We start from the raw sequence: 26,978 nt of genomic DNA, 5'->3' as shown, positions 1-26,978 counted from the left end.
TAAACCAAGAAAAGCTTTACGGGTGCTAGGCGACGATATACATACGTATAAAGATAAATACTACTTATATACATAGAAAACACCCATGACTCAGGCAGGAACAAATATCTGTGTTCATCACACAAATAAATGCCCTTGCCGGGATTCGAACCCGATACCATCGGCTTCATGGGATCATGGGCAGGGTCCTAACCACTTAGGCGAGACCGATCGTCATTTATTTCGGAAGTCAGTTAAAATGTAGTTAAAGTCATACGTTTTACATTGTATCTTTCTTACTGGGTAAAAAAATTAGAAAATACAGTTAAATAAAATGCTATCTTTATTTGTTTATACATATTTACATTGTTTATCCATAGTTAACACTTAATCGATTAAGACGCCGCTCGCAGACAGACAATCTACGACTTATGTGTTCGCGATACCCACGGCAGGGTGCGTGCAGGGTGTATTTCCCATTTGTCTCTACTCCACGTTTGTCGGGATTTGTCACGAATATCAATACCGCGATTACGAAGTTCAATATAGAAACTATTCAAATCGACATTATGTATAATGAGATGGATAGGACGAAACCGAGGCGGTCATAGATGGAAAGGATTCATTCCCTTTTGTCCCCGCCGGCCACAAATTATCAATAAATTTATTTATTACAGGCAACATAATAGTCCACATGTTGTCAGTTTTGAACTGAATGTACATAACTGAATGTTCAAAATAAATAAATAAAAGTGGTTTGGTCTTTTGGCTTATTTTGCATATAAGTGGACATCAAACTTATTGGCTATAATGCTTAAAATGCTGTCGCCACTGCCACGCACTCTGTCAAGATCGATTATGATCGTTTTTATATTAATTTTCTTGAGATATGGGAATGAATCGTTCCCATCTGTGCCCGTCCCGTTTACGTGAGGCGATGACAAATGAGAACTAACTAATATACCACATCAAATATCAATATGCGTAGTATCACACAACCTTTAGGAATACAAATGCGAATGTTTCGCGTCGTCAGAAGACACCACAATATCACCCACCGTCTTCACGACAGCCCTGCATTTAAACCTCCGCCGGTACCGGCAGTACCAGAGTTGCACCCGATTCCCTCGGCCGGCGTTGTGCGGCGTGAATGAGAACCCTTGATATATCAGTGTGGGGTGGGTTCCGTTGGTTTGTACGATTTGAACTGGAAGTAAAGGGCCTGTTAAGAAAACTTCGTTCTATTGGCAAGTTTGAGTAGGTAACTACAGAGCTTTATTTTAATAAACAGTTAAAATATACAGGTAAAATTAAATTTATTGTTAACTGTTCACATTAAAATCTGGCATGTTGGCTGAAAGTGCAGAAAACAAAATTGTGCTATCAGCTTGTTTGCATTAGTGGACAAACTATTACAATTCCAGCGGTGGCAGCATGGGTCCATTTTTATCACTTGTCACTATTCCGTCACTTTGATAGATTCATTCATTTCACACATTCATTCATTTTTTAATTTTTCTATTTTTTCGCGCTTACATACTTTTTAGAACGTGACAGGCATAGTGACAAATGATAAAGAGCCGACCTTAGCCCTGCTGCACTAGGTAAAATGACCCTACTATACTATATATAAAAGTCTTAAAAGATGGACTTGTAAATAAGAGTACAATAAGGACAATTAATTGCAATTTATACATATATTTTATATTGCTAAGTGAAACAAAACATAGAGTACATAATTATAAGCGCCTCATTATCTAAATACGTATTTGGTATATTTTGTACATTTTGTTGTAGTTCTGTTACAATCAAAGGAAATGAGGAGTACCGATCGTTCTTCTTCAAATAAACGTTAAGTAAACCAAGCTGCAGTTGCGATAAAGTTTTGTTGTATCGTAAATAATTTCAACTACGTATACTCGTACTAGACCATCTGCATACATTTCATTTTTTAAAGAACCTCATGTCATATTAAAATGGCGAATGCTAGTGTTTTTCGAGGATTTGTAGGAAAGACATTTGTTCTTACACAAGTTGAAAAAAATCGTAAGTCTAAAAGCTTATCGTAGAAGGCGTCGGAATAAACTAGGTTTCAAGCAAGGCGCAGCGCTAGGCGCGATTGTTTTATAAACACAAGGAGCCAGATTAAAAAGACCCGTCTGTTGACTAATCTGTTATAGGTACTTGACCTTCTACTTTTTAGTTTTCCGTACCCAAAGAGTAAAACGGGACCCTATTACTAAGACTCCGGTGTCCGTCCATCCGTCTGTCACCAGGCTGTATCTCATGAACCGTGGTAGCTAAACAGTTGAAATTTTCACAGATGATGTATTTCTGTTGCCGCTATAACTACAAATACTAAAAAGTACGGACGCTTCTGTACTTTTAGTATTTGTAGTTATAGCGGAAAAAACCGAACAGTTTTTTTTTCTTCTTTTTTTTTGGTTTGGTTTATAGACCGAAACGATGGAAACATTTAAGATATTGGACACAGCGTGCCACGAGACACGCTCCAAGCGTGTACGCTCCGTGCACGTTCCGTGGTTCACTCAGTCTGCACTTTAAGGGATTTCGCTCTTATACTATAGTACCAATGGATGCGTGTGCTCCATCCCACCGTACGGTTCCACAACCACACCATCAAAGGTCTTCACTATAGCCTTGCATTTGGCGCCCTTCCTGAACCGACAGTACCATAACTGCAGTCTGTTGCGACGGTATGCGTTGTGGGGCCTGAATTGATGCCCTTTATAAATTAACTTTGGGTATACGTCGCCTTTCAAGAATTCAACTGGAAGAATGTGTTTTGTTAACTAATGTGGCAACAGTGAATTGGAGTTAAGACAGCCAGGTGCGTTAAGGTTACTTTAGACATTGCGTGGAAAACAGGTTGTAATAATATAGATGGAAAACTGATTAGGTAAACTACATAGAAGCACTTTATGTGTTGACTACACTTACGTAAGTAGGTACATCTCTGCAAACTTCACCGCGTCGTCGTAGTGGTAAGTAGTTTTGAGCATAAAGTGCTTGTAGTATACATGCGATTTTTTGAAAATATACAATATTGTTGCCAGTATAAAAAAAGATGCTTAATTAAAAAAAACATATTAGATGTGAGAAGTTTATTTTTATCGCAAAACAAAACACATTAAACAATTTGTTTCGAATTTGGCGTAATGTTCATGCTCACTAAGCCATCAAAACATTAAAATCTTATCCGATTTCGTTTTCTCTATCCTTTCCACAAACATTCTCAAATCAGGGTGTCGTATTAAAAAGCGATCGTACCATTTTTGTCCTGGTCGGCCATTTTTGAAAGTATTTCTCTTACCAAGATCTATTATAATTTGAAGTGCGGTATCCACAATATCCCTTTTCCTGACAGGTCCGTTTTCACTTTGGCTAATAATCCAATCTCTTAAATGGAGTTCCCCGTCTTCACCTAACACGGGAGTTGGTCCCTTTTTCATCTTATCACAGCGATTCAGTTTTAGACGCTGATGGATTGTACTTACTGGTATTCCGTAGGTTCTGGATGTTTGTCTGAAACTTTTACCGTGTCTGATATCGTCAAGAGCACATTTTAAAGCCTCAGCAGTGTACGCAGTTTTACTTTTTCTACGACGTTTTCTATTCTTCTGTATGCTAGAAGCGTTTTCTGAAATGAAGTAACGCTTACAAAATAAGTTGGATTGGGCACTAATTAATTGTTTTACATATTATGTGATAGGAAATGGCGCACTGGTAAACGTACCACCACGTACCACGTACGTTTTATACCAGTATGGCATATATATTTTCTTATACAGCATGGCATATATATTGAGGCTTCTCTTATACAGCTAGTGGCAATGCAAACGCAAAATAAAAGATGAAGAAATATAAAACGTATATTTGGCTTTAAAGGTAATGATTTAATAACTGACTTATTAACTCGCGTATTTCACGAACGTTTTCAAATCAGGGTGTCTTTTTAAAAATTTCTGGTACCATTTATTTCCAGGTTTCCCATTTAGGAAAGCATGTGATCTTCCGAGATCAATTGAAATTTCATTAGCGATATCCAAAATTTCCCGCTTCTCGAGAGGTTCGTTTGTACCATTACATATAATCCATTTTCTGACACGTTCCTCTCCATCATCACCTAATAATGTTCCTGGTCCCATTTTTATCGTACCGAAGCGATTCATTTTAAATCTATTGTAAATGGTGGTCTTTGGTACTCCGTGTGCTTGGGCCGCCGCGTATATAGACTTGCCTTTCATAATGACATCGTCAAGCGCACGTTTTAAAGCATCTTGACCATATCTGCGACGAGGTATTGGTTTGTTTCCTTTGATTCGCTTCCTTTTAATTTGTTTAGCCGCTTGCTTACTTGGTAGGTTTTCTGAAATATTCAACATAGTAATAGTTTTTAGCATAGATTGGGACTTAGTCTAGTTTTTTTGTAGCTCGTATGGCCCAACATTATTAACAGTCTATTACCAACGCTAACACATAACAGAATAGAATTACTTTTATTCGTAAACACAAACAAGACAGATTACAAATTATTACGTGTTTACGCGAATGCCCTTGCCGGTCCGAAGATCGCATCGAACCGGGTTAGTTTACTTTGAAAGGTACCCGAAGGGCGATCGGCTCCAGAGAAGCTCCCTGTTGCCATTGTGGATGAGGAGGACTTGACTCTTGTGTCAAAAAAGAAAAAGGCGCGCATAGCGCCTCGTAAGACTCAGTGTGGTACCGTCGAACTAGCTCATTTTTCATACACCAAGTAAAGCGCTGTATGTGTCGCGCCTTGATAACACTGTCACGGCTGTGGTTGAGTATAAATATACACCAGAACACCGGCTAAACGCTTAGGTTGTACCAGCTTCGATCGCGCAACTACGTGCACTTCAATTCTTTTGTAGTGCGCGTGCCGCGACCCCTGCAGGGGACCACCGAGTGCGTCGACTTCTGGTCGAAGGCTGTTGTGTTTCGGAGGTTCCGGGGCAAACTGCCGAATCCGAAACAAGACCAGACGATTCAACGGAGCCACGCCGTTTTGTAGCCTACATAGTGTTTAGTTTTAAGTTTATAAAACGTATATATAATTATGACTTTAAAATGTATTTGTAATATGGGCCTTGTAGTCTGTTTAAATTTTAAATAAACAGTTAAAATTCTAACAAAATTATAGAAAGACTACAGATTACCGCACAACACAGCAGTAGTAGATTAATTCAATTTAAGTATAGTTTTAACTCTGCAGTTAGCAAAAAGACAATTGCAAGCTACACACTACTGCCATAAACTTTGCCAAATAACCCTAACTCAAGGTGTATAGAATCCTGACGTAGTCGAAGAAGTATAATAACAGTTTTTTACTTATACATTAATTTTTGCTGTTATGCTGCGTATCTTCTGTTATATTCATTAACTACAGGATGTCAGTGTCAGCAAAAAAGTAGGTACTTACCTAATAACAAAATTAGGATAAGTTTTTCATCGTGATAATTTGTGGCAATAAATGGCTTCTTATTCTTATCTGATAATGAGTGAAAACGGTGTTGCACTTGCATATATTGTATTTTAGACTTATCTTTTTTTTTATATTAAATACATAAACACAAGTACATATTGTATATAGAAATCACGATGATTTTATACAGTAGTAAGCCATTCCAACTTTGCTGGACGCATACATTTTCGGACAGTTTTAGTTAATACTTAGGTAATCACAAGCATTCAATGTTTCATCATTATCTTTCGGTTCATGTTTACATCTCTTCACAATTTCATGTATATTTGGGTGTCGTCTTAAGAATCCCGCATACCATTTGTTACTCGGACTTCCAGTTTTGAAATTGTTTATTCCCATCTCATCTACAATTTTTTGAGCGGCAATAATTATGTTCTTTTTCTTGATAGGACCATACTGACTGTTATATATAATCCAAGCTTTTAAGCGCTCTTCTCCATCATCTCCTAATAATGTCTCAGGTCCCATTCTCATCTTTCCGAAGTGATTTGCTTTGATCCTACTGTAAATTGTGCCTCGGGGTACTCCATGAGCTTTGGCTGCTGACTTAATGCTTCTTTTTCTTACGCTGACATCATAAAGAGCATTATTCAAAGCTTCCTCTGTGTAGTCGCGAAAAGATTTCTTCTTTTTTGATTTGTTTTCTGAAATTAAATGACGTTCATACCATTAAAGCAAACCGAGATCAAAAGATAAAAGTTACAATGGGAAGTTAAGAGGTTGATTACGGTACGGAAACCTAGTTAGCTTATGTAGACCCTATTCGATTGGAAATATTTTCTATACTTTCGTGTAGGTAACTTAGCTGAAATGTTTAAATAAAACTATACGGTATATGGGATTAATTAAATTAAAATCTAAGTTTAAATCATTATCAAAAGCGTTATATATAATAATTATATTTAATTAAAACAAAAATTGATAAAGCGTTAAATTATTTATTTGTATACAATACTTAAAGACAAATTTAATAGAAAGATATACAAACGAGGTAGTAATTCCAAGCATAACTCAAGAAAACATAATAACATTAGTCAAAACGGTTCATGACACTGGAGGAAACAATTTCGGCCTCTTACTACGCAAAGAGGCAATCTACACTTCTTGCGATTGGGTGCTCTGCAGCTTTTGTGCTTCTGCATAAGGAATGGCATGTGCTGCGCTTCAGATCTTATTTCTTTCGGCGGTAGTAACACTGACACGGCGAAATCACATTTTTGTTTCCCTATAAAATTAAGAAATACAGGATATAACAAAAATAGAGGAGATCCCTTTAAGGGTATCGTGGGCATATTCGGTATCGTGGTCTTATTAGGACAAAGTAGAAACTTAACTTTTTTGTCGCGTAAGAAATGATTTTTTCTATGGGGCAAGTCATTCAAATCGGTAAACCCTCGATAGAATGTCCAAAAAATTTATTCTATTTTTTTATAATTAGAACACGATACGGATCCCCATTATTTTTATTATATCTGTATAAAATGGAGAAAATTTACGATATATATATATATAATTATATATATAATAATGATTATATATATATATATATATATATATTACGTCGGTGGCAAACAAGCATACGGCCCGCCTGATGGTAATCAGTCTCCGTAGCCTACATAGACTTGCAACTCCAGAGGAGTTACATGCGCGTTGCCGACCCTAACACTCCGCACCTTAGTTGAGCTCTGGCAACCTTACTCACCGGCAGGAACACAACACTATGAGTAGGGTCTATTGTTATTTGGCTCTAGCTCTGGAATGACATCCACTGTGCTGTGCCCTACCACACAAAGAGAAATGACATTTATTACTAAACCATTGTGAATCTGCTCACTTTTATACAGGACCCACAAAATAATATATCCTAGAAGAGTGAACGACTTGTCCTTGAGATGTTCTGCTATCGTGACTTGAAATTTCAAAAGAAACTTATGGGTCATAGAATCATAAACTAATTTCGTGTTAAGCAGAGACACCTGGCAGCGATTTTACAGATTTTTAAGTTTGAACAAAAAAATTATAAATTCACTGTTCAAGTAAGAGTCGAACTCATCATCATTCAGAATATCATAAGTATAAATTAATCAATTTACAATTAATAGAAATTAATTCTAAATTATATTTAAAACAAATGTCATGATTTATATATGTTCACATTTAAGGTAGCAGTTAAATAATAATTAAACTGTGACAACATTATTATGTTACCCCGATTAATAGTAGGGTAGTTGGGAAAATAACGTTATACTGTTGGCAACACGGTAGTTTTAGCAAGTGGTGGGGACACGGTCAATGTTGGACAGGCTCGTTCACTTGGGTTGAGGCCGTCAAAGAGGACGCATCGTAATGAACTGGTTAGGTCAGAGTACCTGCAAGTATCCCGATTGTTGTAGTTTAGAGTAACCATGCGAGAAGAAGCACTACACAAATTAAATATTGAAGTACCTACCTATGCGTATCACGTCCGTGTCGAGCAGAGCAAGAACTTGGTACCAAACTTACCAGCGTGACTGGTACTAAGTTCCAAGCAGATCATAGGGAAAATTACTTAGTACTATATAAATCAGGTATTAATGTGAATTGTTGTTCGCAGATTGCAACTATTGACAACAGGGAAACCAAAAAGGCACTCTTAACTACATATATTCATCTTATAACAGAACTAAGAGAACAAGATGCATTGGCTGTTATAAAAAATAGAAATCATTTTATGTGAGAACATGTTCCGCAAAATGCTCGAGGACCCCTGGACTATGTCTGGGAAAATGTTTTGAAGACATTCATAAGTATAATGTTAGGAAACTTGGGTATTTTGTGGATGCAGGGCCGCACTAATTCGTCTTTTCTAAAGAAAAACTTCTTCCGTAACTCACAGGAATACCGTACCCCTTTCAAAAAACCATAATTCTTCTAATGCTACCTATGAGATATTATATGTGTCTTCATGTTTTTTTAATATGAGCGTTGATGCAATAAACCGTTGTCATTTTTATTGAGTATCGAATTAATTCATACATAAATATATTTTTGTTATGTATTCAACCAAATATGTTTGTTTTACCCCCATAATGGCAACTTAGAACTACTAACGTCATAAAACAACACTTAGTATAATAAATGTAAGAACAAAAAACATAGAAAAAAAACCTATTACACACGATTATTAAAACATACGTTTTTTATATGATGATTAACTTTAACCTAAGTCTAATATTACAAATACCATTTTTATACAATTAAAAATCAATATTTTTGTTCACAGATGAAAAGAAGACGAAAGAAGAAGTGTACACATGTCCTGCTAATGCCATACATACCCTTCAGAAGTTACCACGAGACAAAAGGAACTGCACCATGCGTAAAAGATGCGTCATGTGTTACAAACAAAAGAAAATCGTTTTTGTGGCCACATGTTGCGCCAAATGTCCCAAGTCTCCTGGATTATGTGTCGGAAAATGTTTTGACGACTATCACAATTATCATGAATAATTTGTGTCCTTGCATCGTTAGGAGATGTTTGGGAGACTTAGACTATCGGAAGAAGTGAACCATTTTTTTATTAAAAAAAAGATACGTTAATACAACTATACCACAGTTATCGTTAACATTAGTGAGGCCGTACTAAGTAAAGACTGTCTGTCACATTTTTTCATGGTTAATCATTATACATCTACCAGATATAATCTTGACAAAAAGTAGAGCAAAATCCAAGTACCGCTTACGCCTCATTCGACACGATGATCAATTTTTAGGGTTCCGTAGCCAAATGGCAAAAAACGGAACCCTTATAGATTCGTCATGTCCGTCTGTCTGTCCGATTCTGTCACAGCCACTTTTTTCCGAAACTATAAAAGCTATACTGTTCAAACTTGGTAAGTAGATGTATTCTATGAACCGCATTATGATGTTCACACAAAAATAGAAAAAAAACAATAAATTTTGGGGGTTCCCCATACTTAGAACTGAAACTCAAAAAATCTTTTTTCATCAAACTCATACGTGTGGGGTATCTATGGATAGGTCTTTAAAAATGATATTGAGGTTTCTAATATCATTTTTTTCTAAACTGAAAAGTTTGCGCGAGAGACACTTCCAAAGTGGTAAAAAGTGTGTCCCCCCCCCCGTAACTTCTAAAATAACAGAATGAAAAATCTAAAAAAAATATATGATATACATTGCCATGCAAACTTCCACCGAAAATTGGTTCGAACGAGATCTAGTAAGTAGTTTTTTTTTAATACGTCATAAAAATTTAAAAAAAAAATTTTTTTCATCAAACCCATACGTGTGGGGTATCTATGGATAGGTCTTTAAAAATGATATTTAGGTTTCTAATATCATTTTTTTCTAAACTGAACAGTTTGCGCGAGAGACACTTCCAAAGTGAAAAAATGTGTGTCCCCCCCCCTGTAACTTCTAAAATAACAGAATGAAAAATCTAAAAAAAATATATGATATACATTGCCATGCAAACTTCCACCGAAAATTGGTTCGAACGAGATCTAGTAAGTAGTTTTTTTTTAATACGTCATAAAAATTTAAAAAAAAATTTTTTTTCATCAAACCCATACGTGTGGGGTATCTATCTATCTATGGATAGGTCTTCAAAAATGATATTTAGGTTTCTAATATCTTTTTTTTCTAAACTGAATAGTTTGCGCGAGAGACACTTCCAAAGTGAAAAAATGTGTGTCCCCCCCCCCCTGTAACTTCTAAAATAACAGAATGAAAAATCTAAAAAAAATATATGATATACATTACCATGCAAACTTCCACCGAAAATTGGTTTGAACGAGATCTAGTGAATAGTTTTTTTTTAATACGTCAATAAATTAAAAAAAAAATTTTTTCATCAAACCCATACGTGTGGGGTATCTATGGATAGGTCTTCAAAAATGATATTTAGGTTCCTAACATCATTTTTTTCTAAACTGAATAGTTTGCGCGAGAGACAGTTCCAAAGTGGTAAAATGTGTGTCCAAAGTGGTAAAATGTTGAACAAGATCTAGCAAGTAGATTTTTTTTTAATACGTCTTAAATGGTACGGAACCCTTCATGCGCGAGTCCGACTCGCACTTGGCCGCTTTTTTTCTATACTTTTTCGATGTAACTACTAACTTCTTAACCTTCCACTCCGCCTCTCTTACCCTTACCCTTCTATATCATAATCTTGATACTCTTGATGTACCTAGATAATCGTGGTGTGGTAATTAGGGTTCCGTAGCCAAATGGCAAAAAACGGAACCCTTATAGATTCGTCATGTCCGTCTGTCTGTCCGATTCTGTCACAGCCACTTTTTTCCGAAACTATAAAAGCTATACTGTTCAAACTTGGTAAGTAGATGTATTCTATGAACCGCATTATGATGTTCACACAAAAATAGAAAAAAAAACAATAAATTTTGGGGGTTCCCCATACTTAGAACTGAAACTCAAAAAATCTTTTTTCATCAAACTCATACGTGTGGGGTAAAGCAGCGGATACCCCTGCACGTGACCTCTTTCGGGATATAAAGGTCCTTCCCCTCCCATGTCTGGTTATACAACAGATAGCGGTGTTCACGCGAGAAAATATTGCCAGGTTCAAATGTAAAGGTATTAACGACAAGTACAGACTTCGCAGTAACAAACATAAAAATAGGCTGGTAGTCGAATCACACCGACTCGCCAAATCAGCGAAATTGATCCATATTTTGGGACCATGCGTCTACAATCGCTTGCCCGACACTATTCGAATAGCAGCTACCACCGCAGCTTTTAAGAAAAAATTAAAAATGTGGCTCATGACTCACTTATTTTATAGCTTGGAAGAGTTCCTTAACCTACCTATTCTAATATAAATCATAAGTAAGTGTTGTATACTTTGCCTTACGCGTAATAATGTTTAAATCATGAATTAAGTATGTATAATACCAACAATGGTAGCTGACCTGTAACTATGTTATGTTATTAATAAATTATTTGTATTTGTATTTGTATCTATGGATAGGTCTTTAAAAATGATATTGAGGTTTCTAATATCATTTTTTTCTAAACTGAAAAGTTTGCGCGAGAGACACTTCCAAAGTGGTAAAAAGTGTGTCCCCCCCCCGTAACTTCTAAAATAACAGAATGAAAAATCTAAAAAAAATATATGATATACATTGCCATGCAAACTTCCACCGAAAATTGGTTCGAACGAGATCTAGTAAGTAGTTTTTTTTTAATACGTCATAAAAATTAAAAAAAAAAAATTTTTTCATCAAACCCATACGTGTGGGGTATCTATGGATAGGTCTTTAAAAATGATATTTAGGTTTCTAATATCATTTTTTTCTAAACTGAACAGTTTGCGCGAGAGACACTTCCAAAGTGAAAAAATGTGTGTCCCCCCCCCTGTAACTTCTAAAATAACAGAATGAAAAATCTAAAAAAAATATATGATATACATTGCCATGCAAACTTCCACCGAAAATTGGTTCGAACGAGATCTAGTAAGTAGTTTTTTTTTAATACGTCATAAAAATTTTAAAAAAAAATTTTTTTCATCAAACCCATACGTGTGGGGTATCTATGGATAGGTCTTCAAAAATGATATTTAGGTTTCTAATATCTTTTTTTTCTAAACTGAATAGTTTGCGCGAGAGACACTTCCAAAGTGAAAAAATGTGTGTCCCCCCCCCCTGTAACTTCTAAAATAACAGAATGAAAAATCTAAAAAAAATATATGATATACATTACCATGCAAACTTCCACCGAAAATTGGTTTGAACGAGATCTAGTGAATAGTTTTTTTTTAATACGTCAATAAATTAAAAAAAAAAATTTTTCATCAAACCCATACGTGTGGGGTATCTATGGATAGGTCTTCAAAAATGATATTTAGGTTCCTAACATCATTTTTTTCTAAACTGAATAGTTTGCGCGAGAGACAGTTCCAAAGTGGTAAAATGTGTGTCCAAAGTGGTAAAATGTTGAACAAGATCTAGCAAGTAGATTTTTTTTTAATACGTCTTAAATGGTACGGAACCCTTCATGCGCGAGTCCGACTCGCACTTGGCCGCTTTTTTTTATATACATTTTTGCTCTCATATTATATAAGTACCAAGTACGAGATAACCACATGATTTTTCTTAAACAAATCTTATCGCTGTGGTTTTTAATCGTAGTATTTACTCGTAGTATATGACTGTATATAATTAAGGCAGTGTTTTTGATTCAGCGTCCTGGGCCTATCTTCATTTAGTGTACAATTTTACTACTTAATGTTGAGTTAAATAAGTATTATTTTTAATCCCCGACGCAATCTTCTGTTTCGCTCGTTCATAAGAATTAGTACATCTAGTCATAAAAGGTAAAATAATATGTAAGAATGCGCGGAACGCTCGGCACCATCACCTGGCCGGCCATTACCTTTATGATAGTTATAGAATTTATTTTTATTATTTAAGGTTGTTTAAAGTTTGTAAATATATTACGTACATGTTTGTAGACTTTATATTCGTCATTGGCATGTGTACCTATTCATATTAAAATTCCTGTATTGACATATGATACACATTTGATATATAGTCGTTAGATTTGTAGCTGGCCCCCAACGGCTTATTCTTTGTCTATTGTTAACTAAAACGGCGCGTGCCACTACCTGCAAAAAAAAAGGGCCCGGTCACTTTAACCGGTTATTTAAGTACAACTCCTATGGTAATTCAAATAAGATTCAAAATGAACAAATGGAAAAATAATTTGTGATTTCTTGTGTGGTCACTATACGGTTACTGAGTGCCGGCGAGTCGAACGCTGCCAAACCAGTCTAGAATGTGTCCTCGATATGCGTAACAAAGGCGCGTTATCGGAGAGCACACAACGTTTTTTGAGCGTTGGACTAGCCCGCGCTCAGGTGCCAATTAGAATTATACGATCCTTTTTTTGCAGGTAGTGGCACGCGCGGTTTTAGTTAACAATAGACAAAAGATTAGCCGCTTCGGGCCAGCTTCAAATCGAACGACTATAACATCGTTTGCTATAGGTATAAATAATTATACATTTTAACTTTTTCTCTTATATAAGGTATATACTCGTACCTTATTTTTATTATTCTAATTTAAGATTAGGTTACATTGTCATTTTATTTGTCATGATGAATATTAAATACATAATTAATTATTAAGGATCATAATAAAAGTCTTTTGAGTAATTTCAAATGTCTATTTCTTATCTATACAACACAAAACTACATTCATTTTGTCTTACATATTATTCAAATATTTCTATACCAGCTGCTGTCAACGGAAAGACTGAAAGAACTGAGAACTGTACGTACAGTAGCGAAATTTCATGGGGACATTATTTCAAATGTGAACATCTATAACTGTACCCTTTTCAAGCAAATACATGATTTATGTATGAATTCATTGATAAAGTCGCCATGCATTTTTACGGCTAATGTAGGGTGACCAGATGTCCCGTATTTTACGGGTTGTCCCGTATTTCAAGCACGAATTTTTCAATGTCCAGTAATTTGGCGAAACCAATACGGGACAGTACATTGTCCCGCAATTTTATGGTTCAATGGCCTTTAATGATAAAAATGCCTATTTTGCTTAATTCACTTTTTCGTTTTTAGATACTATAAAAATTGTTGTGTTTTATAATATTTAATAATTATTGTTTTTTAAAGTCTTTCATTTAGAAATTTAGCAATTGTACAGGTTATTTAATTGATTATGCCAAATTTGAGCAATAAATAAAGTAATAATGATTTTTGATATAAAATGACGTGTCCCGTAAAACCGGAAATCAGATCTGGTTACCCTAGGCTGATGGTACATCGTATACTACCTCGTATCGTAACATGTACCTAACCACTAACCATACAAGAAAAATAAGCAGTCAAATTTGAATTAATGGTATTAGAAAATAGAATTGAATATGTTTTCTTTCATAATTTGAAACAGTACAAAAGCAACTCTGTTCCATTTCATAACGATTAAAAATTTCATTTGTGATAATAAGTACTAAGTATTAGGAGCTCCACAAACCTTGAGCCAGCTCCTATGAACCATGATATAGGTTTTGAAATGCAGAGATAGAGACGATTCAAACGAATGATGAACATACAGAATCACACACGCATAGTACGATTAAAAGAGTTTTTAAATTTAAAAAGACGCTGACAGCTTCATGCTTGAACACGACTGTTTCTGTGGGTGTGGCATCTCTCCACGATTAAATATACTACAGTTGCTTAAAATATTCAGATGCATTCGAATATGGCGGAGTACGTCTGCGATAACTTCTATATCGAAGCTTATAATTATAATTGTCTCCTTGTGATTGATATGAACTCTATTTAATGTAATGATAATAAGACAAAAGCCCGACCAGAAATATATGATCATTTTCAAGAGGGCCCTGTTATTCTCATGTATAGGGTGACAGTTCAGTTTAGTATGAAACATTTAGTTCCAAAGAAATTCCGCAATATGGCGCGTGATCATATATTACTGGTCAGGCTCTTTACATGAAAAAGAAATGGAATTGTTGCTTTTGCTAAATGGCAATTTTATGGCTATGATAAGGGCATGTATTAAATAACTCAAATATGTGGTAAATAAAGCTGGAATGACATCATTCAACTTTAACCGAAACCATGACATAACATATTTGTGACTAAATATGGCATTTACGTATGGTGTTACGTACAGAGTTGCATCTCATTAGGTTATTTACAAGATAATCGTAAAAATACAGACATGGTTGTTTATTTATAATATATCTATACTAAATGAGGTCTTTCACGCTAAAATAATTATCGTAATAAAAGGTAAATTCTTCTTAATATATTCATTTTCTTCAAAAATTATGCATGTCACTGATTCTAAATGACTCTTTAACTTATAAACCTACTACATTATTTTAAATAAGTTATAACGGAAACAAATTATAAAAGGTACAAAATGAGTGAAAATCCTATAAAATATAGGCACTACAAACACAACCGTTGATAAAAATAAACGTCATAGAAAAGGATTTAGAATAAGTATAGCAACAAGCTATACTTATTCAAAATTAAGTAAAAACATTGCTTCACAGTCGACTCTATTATTGGAGATTATGTATATACAAATAGTCAAGCAAACATATAAATAACTGGATTGTATATGTCACATTATAATATTATATTATATTTGACTTAATACTAAGCTATTAATTGAAATGGAAGTAATGGATACATGGGAGGGCAAAGACATAAATGACTAAGAAGAATTCGGAAATTTCAAAGGCGCCAAATAAATATTTCTTTGTTGTGTAGATCGTTGAAGATGATCGAAACTGGGTTATGTACTGAGAAAAATGAGCAGGTATTAAAAACTAAATATAGCTTGCAATTGTTTCATAGATCAACACTTACCATGAATCAATTTATTTTTAAAATATGCGTCAATATCGATGCTCGACACATTCCTTCTCGTTATGTGTAAAATTGTGCGCATTGGAATTCCATTTTTACATTGAATAAATTTTTAACTGAACATTTTGTAGCGCACAATTTAAATTGTTCGTGCTACTACTGTGGCCCTTACAGCAAGGTGCGCATTACCTGAGTGGATCAACAATTTCGTGTTGTTATTCTGTCCCATCAGAATGAAGGTGGCATTAAAGTTAACCGGCAACGTCAGCAGCGCAATTTATCTAGAAAACTGATAGTGAAAAAAATAGTAACGCTGCACTGCTGCGGTTGCAATCCGAATGTTTCTTTAAGACGAGAAGGAGACAAAGTTTGTTAAAAGAAATGTAACTCGTCAGTAGGTAACCCATTACCAAAACAGCTATCAGAAAATGAATGAAATTTTTATAAATTAAAGTCCTGCTTCACACTTTAAAGTGTGAAGCAGGACTAAGTAAACATGGTACAGACTGACAAGAAAACGTCGATTCACCCACCTGAGAAGGTATAAACGCAGTAAACTAAGAGTAAGTAGACGTAAATACGAAATCAGAAATCAGTGATTATGAAAGTCGTTGAGTTTAATGATCTGGTTGCCGTGGGTGATGGCGATGGCCCTGCACTTGTTGAAGGACTTGCAGCAGCGCCACCGCGTGCGACCCTGCCGGCTGACGTAGTGTCGCATGAAACGATTGTTGCCGATCATAAGGACTCTCCTCCCGTTCTGCTCTACGAAGGCAACCAGCCTGAGACCTAAAAGATACAAAGATTAACATCTGATTGTAATGAATATTGTTTCTACCTACGTAATAGTTGCTCAATCAAAAGCCTGGTGACACGATTGACTAATAATTCCCTAAACTTAAGGAATCTGCTCGTAATAAGACGTAGTACCTACAGATTAATTTGTTTTTTTTTTTTTTAATGCTGTAAGCACAATAAAAATGATGGCAGGATATTTATAACATAACTTTAATGGAATATAATAAAAATATATCTTTATAAAATTAATAATAACGGATCTTGAGACAACAACTGCGTATTTACATGAACAGGGAGACTTATAATTAGCGTGTATTTACAAGTTTGGAAAGTTAGACACCCAATTACATTTACAATTCGTTCCATAAATTAAGTTAATTGGTTTCATACATTATTGCAGCAGATCATTTTCTTCTTTGTGATTGTGTTCTCCTGTTACCTTGAGCAGCACCTCCCCGACGGTAACTGCTGAGACCTTACAGCCTTTATGTCTTTTTACACATCTCCACGAAACTCTTTTACCGTGACAATAGTCCTGGCGGAACTTGAACCTTTCGTAGCATAATACGATAGCTCCACGTTTGCTTCTTGTCAAAATGAAATTGTCGTAAAATTTACACCCATCTGAAAACAAAATGATAATAATCTAGTTATAAACCGGTTAATAGTAAGAAATAATTTCAAAATCTTGAATAACACATTAAAACGCTATATATATGATTTATTGATTTATTTAATGAGAAATACACACAAATAAACTAAAATAGGTACGCATAACTTCTAGCACATTTAAGTGTTAATAATTGTTATTTCAAAGCTTACAAAAATCGAATATTCAATATTTTAATACAAAGTGTTCATAACAATTAGCCAACTTTATTTGTATTAGTTTCATTAGGCACTTGATCATTGGGTACACTTTGAGGTTCGTCTGGAAGAGGTGTTTGTACTTTGTTTTCATCTGGTTTAGGGTAATCCACCGCATCAACTTTATCTGGTTTTGATGCATCAACCTTTTTTGTTTCGTCAGTTTGATTTAATTTTGTTTTATCACTAATGCTTATTTTTGCAACATTATTTTCAATATCTGATTTTATGGGTTCTTTTGGAATTTCAACGGTCGAGGAATGGGCTATTACAGGTACTGTAACAGCATGAATCAAGGGAGCTGCAGGCTCAACAGAATTTTGATTCAAAATGTCGCTCTCCTCAAAACTTTTCAAAGGATCGACCGGTTCACTTGTGTCCATTTTTTCGAGGAAGGAGTCTTCTTTTGTTTCATTAATAACAAGCGATGAAAATGGGAAATTTTCTGTTACTGCAAATTGTTCGTTATGTTTCTTTTTAATTAATTCATATTCTTCTCCATCGGATAATATTTCAATGGGGGCTTCATCTCTTACTACTTCAATTACATCATCATCAGAATTGTCTTCAGTGACACCTGAGGTTATATCACTTATTACCAAATTTAAACCAGCATCTCCTGGAATAAGATATTAATTCATCAGTAATCATTTATAGCAATTAACCTGTCAACAAAATTAATACTTATAAATGATTTTGCTTTACTGCTACTACTTAGAGAAGTCTATGCCTGTTACATTAAATATATCTACAATATAAACGCAATATATCATTAATTTTACTCAATTAATCATATATTTCAACATATATAATGTCAACTGTAAAAAAAAAAAATTAACAATTGGTTTGCTCCATAGCCATTATATTTTATCTCAGTAAAATCACACCCACATCAATCATCATGATTATGTTCGTTCTTAATTATAACACTTCCTGCAATTATGCTGACAGTGCACTTGCACTTGCGGCGTATGCGTTTGGAGCAGCGCCAGAAACTCCTGTCATCGCGAACATACTCTTTGTGGAAACTGTGGCCACGCACCATCAGGAGTTCGGTTCCTCGAGAGGTTGTAATGATCTGCCCTGTTAGCATAATTCAATTTATATTATAGACGACGAAAAGTAAGTGTTATAGTACTTTAAATGGAAAATGACAAGCGACACACGAAGTGAAAATTCTTCTTTAATTTTACAAGACTGGACTTGAAATACTGCAACGTAAACTGGTGTTTATAATGATATGTCGGAAAATAAAACTAGTGAAGAATATTGCTTAAGCAAAATTTATTAATGACTATGATGTCCTTTTATTGAGATGACGTGAGCTCCATGAGTTTTCACTCTGACTTTGCACTTATCCCGGCCATAGTAGCTAGTGCAGATCCATGAGGTTTTCGAACTCTCAAAATTTGCTGACGTGTAGTAACTCTTGTTGAATGTGTATTCTCCTATATGAAGAATAACACCGCCTCGTCGAGATTGAGTAAAGAAAGCTCGTTTACCTGTAAAATATCTTTGCGTAAGTTTCCATAAATTAAGTTTTTTTGCATTATCTTGAACTTAAAACACAATATACCTATCCTTGATGTTTCTACAAGATAAAATCACCATTTAACCTCATAGAAATATATTCGATAAGTCAATAACGGAAATATGATTTTTTGTATATCTCACAATAGGTAAGCTTAATCATGAGTATGTTCTTCGACCTGATGTTTAACGATCCTATCCTTGTAAGTTATTAGAGCAGCTCTGCATCGTATACTGCTGTCATAGTATTTCGCACAGAACCACCTGAATTTGCCAGGTTTCATTAGAGCCTTTTCGTGATATCGATATTTTCCGAGATTTAGTATTCTTTTCCCGCGTTGCGACACAGTGTAGAAGAAGTCTGAAAATATTTTACAAAGCAAATTATATTAAAATTATAATCCTTTTCAAATGTGTTCGCTTAAAGTCTTGTTTAGTATATAACGTATGTTACGTTAAACTTTCTTCCAATATTTTGAAATTGCTCAAATACTTTACAAATTCATTATAAATTCCTAACAAAATTCACCCTTCAAATAATACATGTTTGTGGAAAAATAAACCGATTGGCACTTTATTTCATAATATAAAAGTATAAGACTAGAAAAACGTATCTAAAGAATTCGCTGGATGATTGTGAGCGTTGTTCAGGCTGACGATTTGGTCTTGGACAGTGTGGACTTTGGCGGTGCAGTCTGAGTGAGAGGCGCACTTCCATATCTTCTTTATATGGTTGACGCAGTACGTCCTGCAGATGAAAGCGAAGCCGTTCACCACCAGCTGACGTTTACCTCTAGCCGATGTCTTGTAAAACACTGGAATGTTAAGTTGTAACTTAATTTTTAATATGATCATGATACCAATAATTGTTTTGATTAATTGAGGAGGGATGCTTCCACGTACACAATACGTAACAGTTTTCTATGTTATGCGAGTATGTAGCAGCAGGTTTATGTAGTGACAATTTTACTATACCTAAAAGACGTAAATAGTTTGCTTTTGATTGTAGTAATAGTTACCCCAATCTCTATGCATTCGGCACTAGATGAATATAAATAACTTGTATTTTTATAAAAGTAACTCAGAAATTATAGCCGAACACTGTTTGACTGTGAATGTTATTTTTTTTATTACCAGCATACCAACCATAGACGCCGTAGTAGGAGGATACCGAACTAAAGTATGAAAAATAACAAATGAATTATACAATTCATATAGTTCACTACTCACACAGGTTTCTTTAATGTATGAAAACACACTACAGCACATACACAATATATAAAATATATATGTCACACTTGAGACTATTTCTAATTCTAAATACGTATATGTACAGCGAGCTGCAAATTGCATGGATACTTTATAAATGTATAATGTGTCTCTGCAATTTTGCAGCTGGGTGTACCCATCTACACCTACATGTACGTTTCAGTAATACTGTATTGTACGATATGAATAACACTTTATTGCATTATTTGATCATTAACCGATCCGTATTATAGTCACATCACATTCACGTTGCAAATATGTAACTATTTGTACGGGTCAAATCTTGCAAGTTAAATTTGACCCACTTCCCGGTTTCCGATGAAGCTGAAACTTTGCATACATATGTAAGTCAGGTGACAATGCAATATTATGGTACCATCGAGCTTATCTGATGATGGAGACAGGAGGTGGCCATAGGAACTCTGATAAAAAAAATGCAACCTAATTGTGTTTTGGAATTTTAGAATTGTCTCGACGACAATTAGTTGCCTGTGGAAAGAAAAGTACAGTCAGCGATAAAAGCTTGTACCAAAAATGAAATTTTTGCCAACTTTCTACGTAAATTTGAAAGCTTGGTGAAAACAAAAAGATTAAATTATATTTAAAAAAATGTCTTCTAAGATTCTTAAGTGGTATATATTATACATATACCGACAAATGAGATCAATTATACAAGAAAAACTTTTCTAATTGTGTTATATGGCAGTAGGTATCATATCAAAAGTAAAATTAATATTAACGACGCCATATAGGGTACACACAGCTGCAAAAATGCATACCTACTATATAAATGATATTCATGCCTATAGTGGGTATGCACTTTTGCCATTTTCTGTACCTACGTAAATATTTTTTAATAACATACTGATAAATTGAAATAAGATAATCTGCACTTTGTAAAATTCAATGATTAAAGTACTTATAAAAAAACTGTGCAGCATGCGAATTTCTAGCGTTTTTCTGAAAGTCACCCTTGATCCAAGTTCCATCAACCATTTGATGGTACTGTGGTCTCTCATGATTATGTTGTCCTTTGCATGCCTCTAATCCCTCCGAAGGATTTTCGTTTCTGCTGATAATATTAGCTTTGCATCCTCTGAGGATGCCAGAGCATCGCCACAGGACCTTTCCAGACATGAATTTAGAAAATCTCTTGTAAGTATGTCCTTTATACATAAGCAATGGATATTTCCGGCCAAACGGGATAAGAGTGACACCTGGAACAATTAAATATATATACGTCAAATGTTTAACCGGTTCAAATTGTAGAATTTTTAATGAATCTGCTTTAGCCGATGAAGCATTAGCATGCGTAATAGAACGTGCAATGTGAATGAAAAACGAACCCATTTATGAATAAGGATAAAACTTAGAAAGCCTTTGTTAAATTTATGTCGCTTTCTAGCAAACACACAAACGGCTTCAATCAATCAATGGCTTATTAGAATTGACAGACGTTTATGAATAATGCTATAAATGTTTTACCTGTGTCGTGGCTATCAAGGCTTGGAAACGGTTTTAAAAATAGCGTTAAATACCGGTCTATTTTGGTTTTAATCCGAACTTTCATAAGAAAGCGAACGTTTAAACTTAAATAAACCGGTTTATTCGACGAGCGACGAGACGGCCCGGCCGCCCGGCCTGGTGGTGTGCAGCGTAAACAAAGACACCGACAGAAAGAAACCGGTTTTTATTGTTCTAAACCGGTTAATCTGACAAGCACTCTATGGAAATGTTTTCATAAAAACCGGATTGAAAATAACGGTTTTATCAACGAAACCGAAATTAAAAGGTTTTGCGCCGTAAATGATAACCGTTTGGAAATATAAGCGGTTTCTGAGCCTTGGTGGCTATACGAGTAGGTATTATCGGATGATAGTAGATTATAATAAAAATGAAGACAAAAAGCTAGAATAAGACATTTTAATTTTTCTTAACAGTAATATTTGGTATTTGCCATCGGCCAGTCTTGGTTCTGCTTTTTGGTGGGTCATGGTTGTGATCATTGCCCATGTCGATTTCGTGGTCGTCGACGAGGCAGTAGGCTTTGCATCCCGTCCGGTGGACCAGGACGCATCTCCAGAACACCCTGCCGGAGCTATTCTGCTTCACCCGTTTGTACACATGGTTCTGGATCACCATCATTGGGTACTTCTTGCCAGTTGGAAGGTATTTAATTTCTGTAATGGATTATTTAGTTTTTTATATCAACATCAGTCTATAAAATAAATCGTCTAATCATCTATCTATCTAATGGTGATATGTAGTTCTATTTTTGAATATTGGGGCAAATCTTCTCGATCTTGGACGCAGTACTTTGGTTTCATAAATAAAAAAACTTTTCAACTTAACTTTCACGACACGACACAACTTTATTTACCTCCAATTATAAATACGACGACAAAATTTTTACCCTCGTAATGCCCACGCCACGATCCTACCGTAGTATTGGTTACCTCAACGTAATTTCTTCTGCATTTCGTTTATTCCCGTCGATTTCAAAACAAAAAATTCAACCATATATCCTTCACTTTTAAAGCCTGACCAGTAATATTCATATTTTATGTGACCAGTAATATATGATCACGCGCCATATTGCAGAATTTCATTGGAACTAATTTTTAGGGTTCCGTAGCCAAATGGCATAAAACGGAACCCTTATAGTTTCGCCATGTCCGTCTGTCTGTCTGTCTGTCTGTCTGTCTGTCTGTCTGTCTGTCTGTCTGTCTGTCTGTCCGCGGCTTTGCTCCGTGGTCGTTAGTGCTAGAAAGCTGAACTTTGACATGGATATATAAATCAATAAAGCCGACAAAGTCGTACAATAAAATCTAAAAATTTAATTTTTTTTAAGGTACCTCCCCTACACGTAAAGTGGGGGTGAATTTTTTTTTTCGCTTCAACCCTAGAGTGTGGGGTATCGTTGGAAAGGTCTTTCAAAACTAATAGGGGTTATCAAGAAACATTTTTTGATAAAGTGAATATATTCGGAGATAATCGCTCCGAAAGAAAAAAAAAATGTGTCCCCCCCCCTCTAACTTTTGAACCATAGGTCCAAAAAATATGAAAAAAATCGTGGAAGTAGAGCTTAAGAAAGACATTAAATGAAAACTATAGCGGACATGATCAGTTGAGCTTTTTTTGAGTTATCGCAAAAAGTTTTCCCTTCATAGTAAAAAGACTTACTTTAATTAGGTACTGATTATGCAAATTTGCCTATTTGTTTAACTCGGGTGAAAGGTACCGTTTTATCCGTTGGTTAACAATTTACTATATTTTAAGCTCCAGTTTAGCTTATTGTGACGGAAGAGTAACTACGGAACCCTACACTGAGCGTGGCCCGACATGCTCTTGGCCGGTTTTTATTTCATACTAAACTGAACTGTCACCATATACAATAGAATAACAGCGCCCTCTTGATAATGATCATATATTTCTGGTCGGGCTTTAATTTCAAATACAAATGGCAATGTTTTTGAATGGTGGGCCATAGGAGATTAATATCAGTATCAGTGTCTCAATGATTGATTCGACCCTAGTTTAGCCTGATGACAATGCTGATCATAAACCGCTTGTATCACGTTCATCTGATTCGGGAACGTCTTGATGAAGGCCTTACATCCAGTCCTCGTCCTTCGAGAGCAGTGCCAGAGGACACCGGTTCCGGAGAGGATCTTGTATGTGTAAGTGTAGTGATTGTACAGCAATAGGGGGTGCTTGCCTTTGCCAGAAGGCAGGAGGATGGCTAAAAATGGCCAAAATCGTTAGCTCAGAATAGCCACATTGGAATTTAAATTTATTTTTTGAAGATCAGCGAAAATGACTGTGGTTGCTGCAAATGTCAAATGTTAAGTTGGTGGCGTGGAAAAAAACATGATTTTAATCTAGATAAATATATTACAATTACGGTTTTTTTTTTATTAGTAGGTTACCCGATTGAGGTTTGCAATCCGGATCCTAAATGTATGAAATTATCCGGATCTGAATCCGGATCTGTGGATCTTCCCATACATTTCAGATCCGTTGTGCAAATCCTAATCCCGATTGATTTGAAGTCAAAGGTCCGCTCCAAAATACGTCAATTTCGTCAATTCAGTTTAATTTACTCATTAGTGATTATTTTCCCTTTCGGATGGTGGCAATGCTTATCATTCACCTCTTGTATAACATCGAGGCGGTCAGGCAAGGATCGTATGAAGGCTTTACACCCGGTGGTCGTTCGGCGGGAGCAATGCCACAGGACTCCGCTTTTGGACAACACCTTGTACGTGAATGTGTGGTACTTGTACATCAGCAGTGGGTATTTGCCTTTGCCAGAAGGAACTAGTGTCGCTGAAATATGAACGTGGATTGGATCACTCGAACACCAACGAATTTAAATAATCATAATGGTAGTAAAATTATGCGTTGCTATTATAACTCAGTAAACATTACAAACTTAGAGTTTAAAGAGGTAACATAAAATAATTTTGAAATATGAATAGTTATTTCGGTTATAATTTAATTTTTTTTCCTTAATAACTTAGTAGGCATCGTACAAATATTGTCGTACATAAAATAAGTTGAACTAGGAACTATTCATAAAATAAATCCTTATTTTATAGGAACTACTAACACTAACTCAGTGTAGATAGTAACAAGAACCCAAGAGATACGTTTATCAATTCATTTAAGGCGCAGGGTAGGGCAAGGCATTCTCCATACAAACCTTGTGCAAGTTTTATTCGTTAGTTTTGGCACTATAGCATTTAATTTCATTTTTTGCTTGTATATATTGGATATACGCAGAACTTGATGTAGAACTTTTTCTTTATTAAAAAATAAAGTAATATACAAAAAAACATAAAAAATTCAATAAAAAAAAAATACTTCAAGCCCTAGCTAACAGAAAAATAAGCATATTTACCAAAAATAATAACTGTAACGCAAACACAAACGACGAAAAACGCGCACTAAGTTTGTATGGAAAGAGCTTGGCCCTACCCTTCGCCTATAAATAGAATGAAACTCGGAAAGTTCTAAGTTACTTTTATATGTTCTTAATTTCGTTCATAAAATAAACATGCTAGATATTGTAAAAGATACAAATGTCATGGCTTACACAATTTCTTCCAGTTGATAATTTAACTATTTAGTATTTATTAATCTCTGATCCAAAATGAAAGCATTTTTCTGCCTTTTTAATGAGTTTTGATCTATTCATACGCTCCCTACTTGAGGCCTACTTGCAAAATAAATTTTTGAATTTTTTGAATTTTACGAGCCTGAATTGATAAGGAGGTTAAACTTTAAGCAATTTTACTTCAACTAATCCAATATTCCTATAATATAACATAATTTTTAAACGTTATCTAGGAAAAATAACATAAAATAAATACAGTTTTGTAAAAAAATATATTGTACTAAGTATATCAGTTATCAAATGCATAACATGTAAAATATGATTGAGTTAATGCGCTACACTAATATTTTTTATGTATAAGAATTTCAAATAATATCAAATAGTATATTATTGCAGAGGCCGGGAAAGGGCAATTCGTGGATGAGTTTCGATTTTAGCTTCGCGTGGTCCGACAAAGAAGACGAATCCACGAATTGCTGCTTCTGCCGAGGCATATATAGTGCTTTTCTCCAAACATGCGAGGAAATCACGTAAAATAATCATTATTTAAGCATCAACCTGCACTTAAATCGAACCTTCACATCCAAAACGTCAAAAACAATTTCCCTCTTTGTTTATTTTTTTAAAGTTAAAGGCACAACTATTCAGCCATTCAGTACCATTCAATATTCACTCATTCAATATAATTGTGCAATATAAACTGTATTTGCACGCATGAAAACCTTAAAAAAAATATAAAAGTTATATAGTCTTTGATTTTATTAAGCAGTATTCGCACGATCATACACGACGGTCTTATACGACTAGGGCTGCCATCCGTCCGGGTTTTCCCGGATTTGTTCTAGTTTGGAGTAGGGCTCCTGATATCCGTGATACACGCCGATCCGTAGCTACGGGTTCTTAAGCCCGGCGGTACTAAGATCACGAATTTCACGAACACGGCAAGGTACGTACCTCGTACCTGCGTTCGCGTGCGGATTCACGTGACACGCCGTGACCGTGACACGCCATGATACGTAGCCCGTACCTGCGTTCGTGCGCGGAGCTTCGGGCTCGGTTCCGTTGGATAGGCACTTATCGCACGTCTCGTAGGTTCGACACGCCCGGGAGAAAAATAAATAAGGACTAGGTATTATTGAATTGAGTTACCACTTAGTATATTGAATACGGGACGTACATCGGACAAACATTTACGTGTGAATTAAACTTAAATTGTATTTTTGCATCGATTTGAATATAATGGTTATATCTAAATAATTTATGGGGTTATTCTGTTTTTTGTATAACCAGCTATTGATTTTAGTCAAAACTAGTGACCTGCTCGTTGCATTGCACTAATATAAATATAAGGTGTAAAACTCCCTAGTAAGTATCATTATAAAATTACCTATGAACTTAAGCAACGCTGTGCTACTGGTTGTCAAAGTCAAAGAATATAACGTAGCCTAAATATAAACAAGGCAATCCTAATCCAAAGAAACAAAAGGGTAAATTTCTGC

General features: G+C 35.2%; 1 long non-coding RNA gene across 1 annotated transcript; it reads right to left on the bottom strand.

Annotated features, from left to right (window-relative positions):
- Nucleotides 1-304: 304 nt before the first annotated feature.
- LOC133515831 (uncharacterized) lies at nt 305-7,045 on the bottom strand. Its single transcript, XR_009799081.1, has 2 exons — nt 3,498-7,045; nt 305-1,186 (listed from the first exon to the last, which is right to left on the bottom strand). It is a non-coding gene; the product is annotated as an uncharacterized LOC133515831 (long non-coding RNA).
- Nucleotides 7,046-26,978: the final 19,933 nt, after the last annotated feature.

Source organism: Cydia pomonella, chromosome 3 (genome assembly GCF_033807575.1).
Source record: "Cydia pomonella isolate Wapato2018A chromosome 3, ilCydPomo1, whole genome shotgun sequence".
Lineage (NCBI taxonomy): Eukaryota > Metazoa > Arthropoda > Insecta > Lepidoptera > Tortricidae > Cydia > Cydia pomonella.
Note: the sequence above shows the minus strand (reverse complement) of the source record. Positions and strands in the feature narration are given on the sequence as shown.